At 30.8% G+C, this 7,633-nt stretch overlaps 2 long non-coding RNA genes across 2 annotated transcripts; one reads left to right on the top strand and one right to left on the bottom strand.

Annotated features, from left to right (window-relative positions):
* The first annotated feature begins 694 nt into the window (after positions 1 to 694).
* On the top strand, positions 695 to 1,601 carry LOC148273407 (uncharacterized). The gene is made up of 2 exons (XR_015824588.1): positions 695 to 961; positions 1,290 to 1,601. It is a non-coding gene; the product is annotated as an uncharacterized LOC148273407 (long non-coding RNA).
* A 376-nt stretch (positions 1,602 to 1,977) lies between these two features.
* LOC148273406 (uncharacterized) lies at positions 1,978 to 4,748 on the bottom strand. The gene is made up of 4 exons (XR_015824587.1): positions 4,517 to 4,748; positions 4,346 to 4,390; positions 3,875 to 3,928; positions 1,978 to 3,771 (listed from the first exon to the last, which is right to left on the bottom strand). It is a non-coding gene; the product is annotated as an uncharacterized LOC148273406 (long non-coding RNA).
* Between the last annotated feature and the right edge of the window lie 2,885 nt (positions 4,749 to 7,633).

The following is a 7,633-nucleotide window of genomic DNA, read 5'->3' as shown; positions in this document are numbered from 1 at the left end:
TGGTCAATAAAAGTGTGTGTCAAGTTCATTTTGACAGGCATCAGTTTGATCATGTGGGCAATCGCCTGAAGTACGGATATCCATGTTTGTTTACCGAAAAGGAAATACGACATGGAATACCTTTAGTTTCACCGCGTAAGTATATTATACGTCAATGGGACAAGTTAATCATACATAATCACCCATTAGGCAAATTGATAAAGATTTATTATTTACTAAAAGTATAAGGAGACGATGGTTGCAATATTTCTGGATAATATTTTATATCTTGTATACCCTTACTTTGATATGTAATAGCCCCGCCACACTATGCTCCTTGCGCCGCTCATGCTCATGCCTCTCGCGCTGCCGCCCTCTCGCCCGATGTTGCCCTCTCCGCCCATACACTGCTCTACTCGCGCTATTAATCGCGACGTTCCGCACTTGTCATTCGTCTTTCTATTCAATGGACGATGAAACTGTGACAGCGTGCGCGCTATGCATTTTTAGAACAGCTAATTATATCAATGTATATTAAGGCTGTAGTCGGTAAGTTGAATCGTACGGTTTGCCGCCGAATGCGTAAAATATACCGCTTCAAGACAAAGCAATCAAAAAAAATATCCTGTTACATTGTATGTTCGTCAATTTTTACGTACTCTTCATACTTTGTTTGACAAAATGAGAAAGACAGAGATAGATAGAGTTTTTGCGTGATTATTTAATAGGTAAAATCTATAAATAGCACTCCTGACTAGCGTACTGCAGAGATAATGTAGAATTATACAACTATCGGATAATCTGTGACATATGTTGATTTCTGGCTTCTGGGTAATTATGGATATTTGTATTTTCGAAGTTGACAGATAACACTGTTATGTTTTAATGAAAATGCACCATGTCACTAAAGTGAATGCCAAAAAAATAATGCACTTCATAATATTGTTTTCAAGAGAAAAATTATTTGATCTCATCAAATTACGTAAGTAAAAACATTTTTTGACAGTATGACATTTTATAATATTTTTCCTTTAAACTGATAAGTTTTTTGAATTTGCACTTGATCATGTATTTCGTAATAAAATTGGAAAAATATGGTAGATAAATTCTAAAAAATTAACAACATATAATGATAAAAGACTCGGCCAAATACCTAAAAATATTTTTATAGGTTAAGAATGTATTGTGTATATTATTTTAATTGATTTTATTTTCTTAGTTACTATTTAAGTTCAAAACCATGATAACTATCAATTAAGGTAAGCATTGCATTTAATCTACGTAAAATTTATAAATACATTTCATTCCAGGTGCAACAGACAAAAGAATAATGCAAAAGAATAAAGTCAAAAGGGTGCCTACCAACTTTTACACTAAAAACCTATAAAAGCACATTTAATCACCTATCTAAGAGTTGTGTATCAAGTTCTATATAGTAAAGCATGTATTCCACTCAGAAAATACTAAAAGGATGTCTACATAATCTTACATGAAAAAAACTAGAACGGTAATTCAAGCATTTTAAGAGTTTTGTGCATAGAGTGGAAACCTTGTATTGACAAAATACTGTAAGCGATTATTTTAATATGCATTGAGAAAATATAAATATGCTAAATTACTTACATAATAGTTTTATTTCTATTTTTACACCTATGTGAGAGTGACGTAAAATATTTTAAAAATATATACAAGTGTTTTAAACCTTTTCGAAGTAAATAGAATTTTGGATAGATCATCATCCCTATCACCTATTGGTGCATAAGGCATTGCATTTGAAAACAAAATACAGCGTATTTAATAATATATAACATGAAGGTAAGATGATCAATCCTGCAGTCCCGTGCCAGTCCAAGGAGAATTAAATATTGCAACGTAAAAACACATAAAAAAAATATTTCACTTAACCCTGCCAGAAATTGATCGTGGGACCGCTTGTAAGTAAAAATAAACAAATTGTGGTGGAAAATTTCATTTTTATTGAAAAAATACTAAGGTGCAAATGGTTCAAAAATATATATTATTGGGAAGAACCAGTAAAGAATCCCAATATTTTTGATAACAATAGATCGCTAGTTATTTTATGAAAAATACATTGTGAAAAAGAACTAAGAATATATTTCATGTTACAATGGTCTTGATTTAGGGGGGACAGGTTCAATCAAAGTTGTGTATCTGGAAACAGAAATTAAAAAAATAATAAAAGCAACATCTACATAAATTTAAAAAAAAAAAACCATTATAGTTGAAAGAGGGCGGAATTTCTAAGCTGATTTAGGTAAATATTTTTCTGAAACTGGTGAGTATAATTTAACTTTTACTGGTTGATGGGATGTTTTCGTTAAACAGCTTTTTTTAACAATTTATGACTTTATTGGGGGCAACTTTTTTGTTTTCGATAGCCTCGAGAACATTTGGTGGATCTCTGATAGGCATGGATCGTGTAACTCGGGGGTCAACAAGCTCTGGAAGCAAACAGTTTAAATAAAAAGATTTTAATTTTATGTTGGGCTCCGGTCCACACTCCAAAAAGACATATATTTTTTTTAGTAATATGCAACTGTCCTTGAACTTGGTAATACCAATCGTGATTCTGATTTACATAATACTCGGTATGGTTTCTATTTCTTTTCCAAAACTTAATTTTACCACTGTCGATGGCGGTTTCAACAGTCATAGTCATATTAGAAGCAGACGATGGACATTTTATTTCTATAATGATACCGCCATGATCCGTACTAATGTTATCTGGTGTGGCGCCTAGAAAACAATATTCACTATCAATAAACAGCCCACACTTCTGAAATTTGATATTTTCTTGAAGGCTTAATTGGTTTAATGCGGTCAGTTCATAATCCTGACCATATTTAATAGAAAAAATATTACTTAGCGATTTACTATATGGCATACTTTTAACTAACCCTGAACAACTAATTCCTATTCTTCTTTTACAAACTTTACCAAACCATGACGCAGTGAGTAAATTTCTACACTTTTCTAACCATTCCCCGCTATCTGATTGTAAAACCGTTCTTCTTTCTATCAAATTTCTTTCAGAATGATCGCCGATTCCATACCACTTGAAGATCCTGAGTAATTTTTAAAACATTCATGTTTTGGTGCCTCAATATTCTTATTAGTTGCTCTAGCACAAATCACACAGTATTTATTATAAACACCCATATATAGAACTTTCCCCGTACGAAACCCTACTATAGAAGCTGCGCCCGAGTTAGACGAGTAGTTGGTTTTGTATGATCTCTTAGACCAACACCCGTCAGCCACAACAGTTATCATTGGTTTACCATTTTCATCAATTTCACCATTCGCAGTAGCCAGTTGTCCCTCTTCTTTCGTTGCCTCCTCCATAACTTTTAGTTTCGCAGTATCCCACCATTCACACACTTTCTTATTGATCTTCAAATACTTCCATTTACTCATGCAAGGAATTCCAACAGCAGCAGTCAACTCTTGCAAACCACTATATCCAGAACCGATACTCGATATTCCAGACACAAACGATTCATTTAAACTCATTTCATTCGATCTGTCCTTGCAACAATTTACAGAAAAACATAATCCACACATATTACATTTTAAATTTAATATAGAATTAAAGCCATGCAACTTTTCATCCACAATCACCATATTCGTTCCTTTGCAATCAAACATGGAAGAATGAGAAAATATTTCCTGGATTTTAGTGAAAAATTCCTGGATGTCCACAACTCTCCTGCCTTCCAACTTAAAGGGGTGTAATGGCTGTGCTAGCAGTTCTGGAACTAGCTGTTGCGCCTGAAATAATACAGATTAATTAATAATCATAATCCAATTTAGATTTCATTAGCTATTTTAATGTAAATACTTAAAATATTCCTACTTCGATATGAATACTAACCTGACAACCGTCATCTTCTAGAATATCAGTTGAAAGATATTTCGCTGGAACACCCTAAAACATTTCAATTTGCATATTACCCAAAAGGCAAATATAACCCTACTTATTGATAGTCAATATTTAGAAAATAAGGGTTATAATAATTATTATTTGTACTTTTTTATTGTGAATGCAGACAATTGGTAGAATTCTTTGTACTTTATTACTTAATTAATTATTGTACTTTATTTTTTTTAATATATAAGAGCGTATACTGTGACGCGTTTCGTCTTGTTAGGACATTTTCAAACGACGGAATGCGTCACAATATAAACTCTGGTCTTTTTAAACAAATAAAGTAAAATAAAAATTCAATAAACGTGTTTTATTTAGGGATACATTACCAAATTCAAACTTATTTGTACATTTAGTATTGTTTTGTAAAATGTTGTAGGAATTTTATTTATCTAAGAAAATAAGACAATAACTTACAGTGTATTCTCCACAGGCCTTAGTTAATTTGAGCTTTTTTGAATCCTAAAATAAGCAAATAATAAACTGTTACATTTATTTGTAATGGTGATACAATGATTTATGTAAATCAAATGTCTGTCCTTTGTATTCTAAATTTTAATACTAATAAATTAATCAAATCCAACTTACATTGCATTTCTCCTTTGGAAATTGGGATTGATTTAGTTTTCGTTTGGTTTTTTCGTTGGTTTTTTCGGCATTGTTATGATAAAATCGGTCACTAAATATTCCAAATTTATGGATTAAAGTATCACTCGTCTTTGATTTCTATAATAAAGTAATTCTGATTGATAGAAAATATTATTAGTCTGAGGCCGGCTAAGCAAAACGTCAAACCATCACAATGAAGTTGGCTGCGTTCGCGACATTGTAATAATTATATGGCTGTTTAGTGTACACTTTGTACATAGTACCTACCGAGTGCTGGTATGTCCTAGATAAATGTGCAATTTGACCGTTTTTGTGTACGAGTAAAATGACGCCGTTAATTGTTATTTGAATATGACGTGAAATTACATTTTTGAATGATTTATCAAATTCGAACAAACTATTCATTCAAAAAATAACTTGGTTTTGATCCTGGTTTAAATTGTGTTAGAAGGAACACAAAAATAATATGTTCCGAACTAAATTTTGTTTTGAAAAAGGCATTAAAATTTTGAGCACAGAAAACACGTCCGTCTGCGGCCGCTCTGAGGGCCGATCTGAATGTAATAAAAACCCAAATAAGACATTGTTTAAAATTGAATATTACAACTAGAATTATCGTATTGAAAAAAAATAAAAAAATACAGTTCTATAAAAAAAGGTTTTAACTAAACTATTTCAATATTTTAAAATTTTTTATGGTGTTACTGATTGCATAATTTTACGTAGAAATAAAGGAAAAATTTATGTGATTTAAAATGCTTATATTTCTTTTCAAAAACAAAAAAATAAGATTCTGCCGCGGCCATCTCCTTTTTAAATTTATTATCTTCAAATCATTATTAAAAATTTAAGTTCAATACTTAGTCTTTATTGAGATCCCAGATTAATAAGCTTAGTCTAAATTTTGAAATTGCGTAATCTGCCGGTCTGAAAGTAATTATATATAAATTAAAAAATAAATTTAAAAAAAATACAGTTCTATAAAAAAAGGATTTAACTAAACTATTTCAATATTTTTAAATTTTTTATGGTATTACTGATTGCATAATTTACGTAGAAATAAAGGAAAATTTTACAAAAATTTATGTGCTTTAAAATGCTTATATTTCTTTTCAAAAACAAAAAAATAAAATTCTGCCGCGGCCATCTCCTTTTTAAATTTATTATCTTTAAATCATTTAAAGAAAAATCAGTTCAATACTTAGTCTTTATTGAGATCCCAGATTAATAAGCTTAGTCTAAATTTGAAATGGCGTAATCTGCCGGTCTAAAAGTAATTATATTTTAGTTATATGAAACTTTGAAGTACATTTTTTGATAGAAATACCTATAAAAAGTATTGTTTTTATCTCATACATAATTTTTAATTTTTTTTATTGCGCGATTTTTGACAAACATTCGTTTTAAAATGGCAAAATCGTATGATTTCCTAATTTTGCGTTCGTTTTACCAGACTACAGCCTTTGGAATATTTTTATGTTTTTTGTATATTTTTTATTTCCTTTTTTAATTACTATAAAATAAAAAAGTACCTAATAGTCTTTAACAGAATATTTTCTTTTCTCTTTCTTGAATAACACAAAAATATTATATCTGTCTATTTATTGTAAGAGCAAAAATTCATAAACATTTCTTGTATACCCACGAACAGGCCATGCCTTTGTGGGATTTTTGTTTGCTATTTTTACAGTTAATATGTATTTCATTAATATGTATTTCATTAATATGTATTTCATTAATATGTATTTCATTTATATGTAATTTTCCTTTATTTTTTTCATTGGTAATTAGTTTCACCTCTTCTGTATTTTGTAAAAAAATAATAATTACACAAAATAGTAAAAAAATGACATACAAAGAAATATACATCATTTAAAAATGACGTGCGCGTCTTGTGTGAGCGCTCGATGCGTACTGCGACCGCGCGATTATGTGGCCCCCACTCGCGCTCATATTGCCGGCCCTTTGACTCGCGCTCAAAAAACCGACAAAATAGGGAGCGATGGGCACGAATAGGAGCATGACGTGCGGCATGACGAGTAATATTGCCATACTGCGTCTCTGCCTCCTCTATTCCCTACTTCCCATGGCACTTGTCGAGTGTGTGGCAGGCCCATTAGGTTTATGTGCGAGTATGTATGTTTGCATGTGTGTGTGTATATATGTGAATATATGCGTATATATGTGTATATGTATGAATATATTTATAATATTTCTATTTGTTTTTAGTTTTTATATGCAACATTTTTATTTGATTTTTAATATACATTTTCTTTAATTTTAAGATAGAATAAATTAAATAATTAGTTTGAGACCCCTGAAACATTTTATATACAAGCAGTCATACTTGCTACCTAGATGGGTTCATGCTCATTCGATTGTACATAGGAAGTAAGTACTACTGACTTTGCAAAAATAATCGATGAACTGGAGATTCAGTCTGTTTGTATAATATACTCAAATAAATGACTATTTATTTTTACTTTTGCTGAATTTTTGTGCCTAACAATGTGTGCCTATGTAAGGTTTACAAACCTAAAATGCATATCTTTTTAACTACTTTTCTTCTATACTTATTTATTTATACTTGCACCACAACAGGCCAGGAGGCCCAATTACAGTGGTGAATTACATCACAGAACACCCAGGCTTGAAAAATCACATTTTAATGTTTGTGTTCTCACCGGAATCGAACCCGAAACCTTTCGAGTGTGGGTCAAGCGTCTTCTTTTTCTTACTTCACTATTTTAATGTAATTTTTTTATTCTTTTTTTTCACAATACATTACTTTTACTAAGTTTAACCATAACAATTAACTATGTTTTCTTTATATTATATAACTTTGTATTTAACTTTAATTTTGTACTAATTGGCTACGGCCTTCAGTTATAATAAGTAAATAAATAAATAATTTAATTTATTTTATGACGCTCCAAACATTTTCTTCACTCAGATAAACTGAACAATTTAGATACTGAATATTATTACCCCAGTTCAAACAAAACAAACAAACCATCAAGCCGTTTCCCCGTAAGGGTAGGCAGAGAGGATAGAACGCCACAACACTCTATCTTTGCATACAGATCTCGCTTCCTC

This window comes from Micrasema longulum, unplaced genomic scaffold, assembly GCF_059751315.1.
Source record: "Micrasema longulum isolate JH-2025_06_02 unplaced genomic scaffold, ASM5975131v1 h1tg001960l, whole genome shotgun sequence".
NCBI lineage: Eukaryota > Metazoa > Arthropoda > Insecta > Trichoptera > Brachycentridae > Micrasema > Micrasema longulum.
This window is presented reverse-complemented; position numbering and strand designations above follow the sequence as displayed.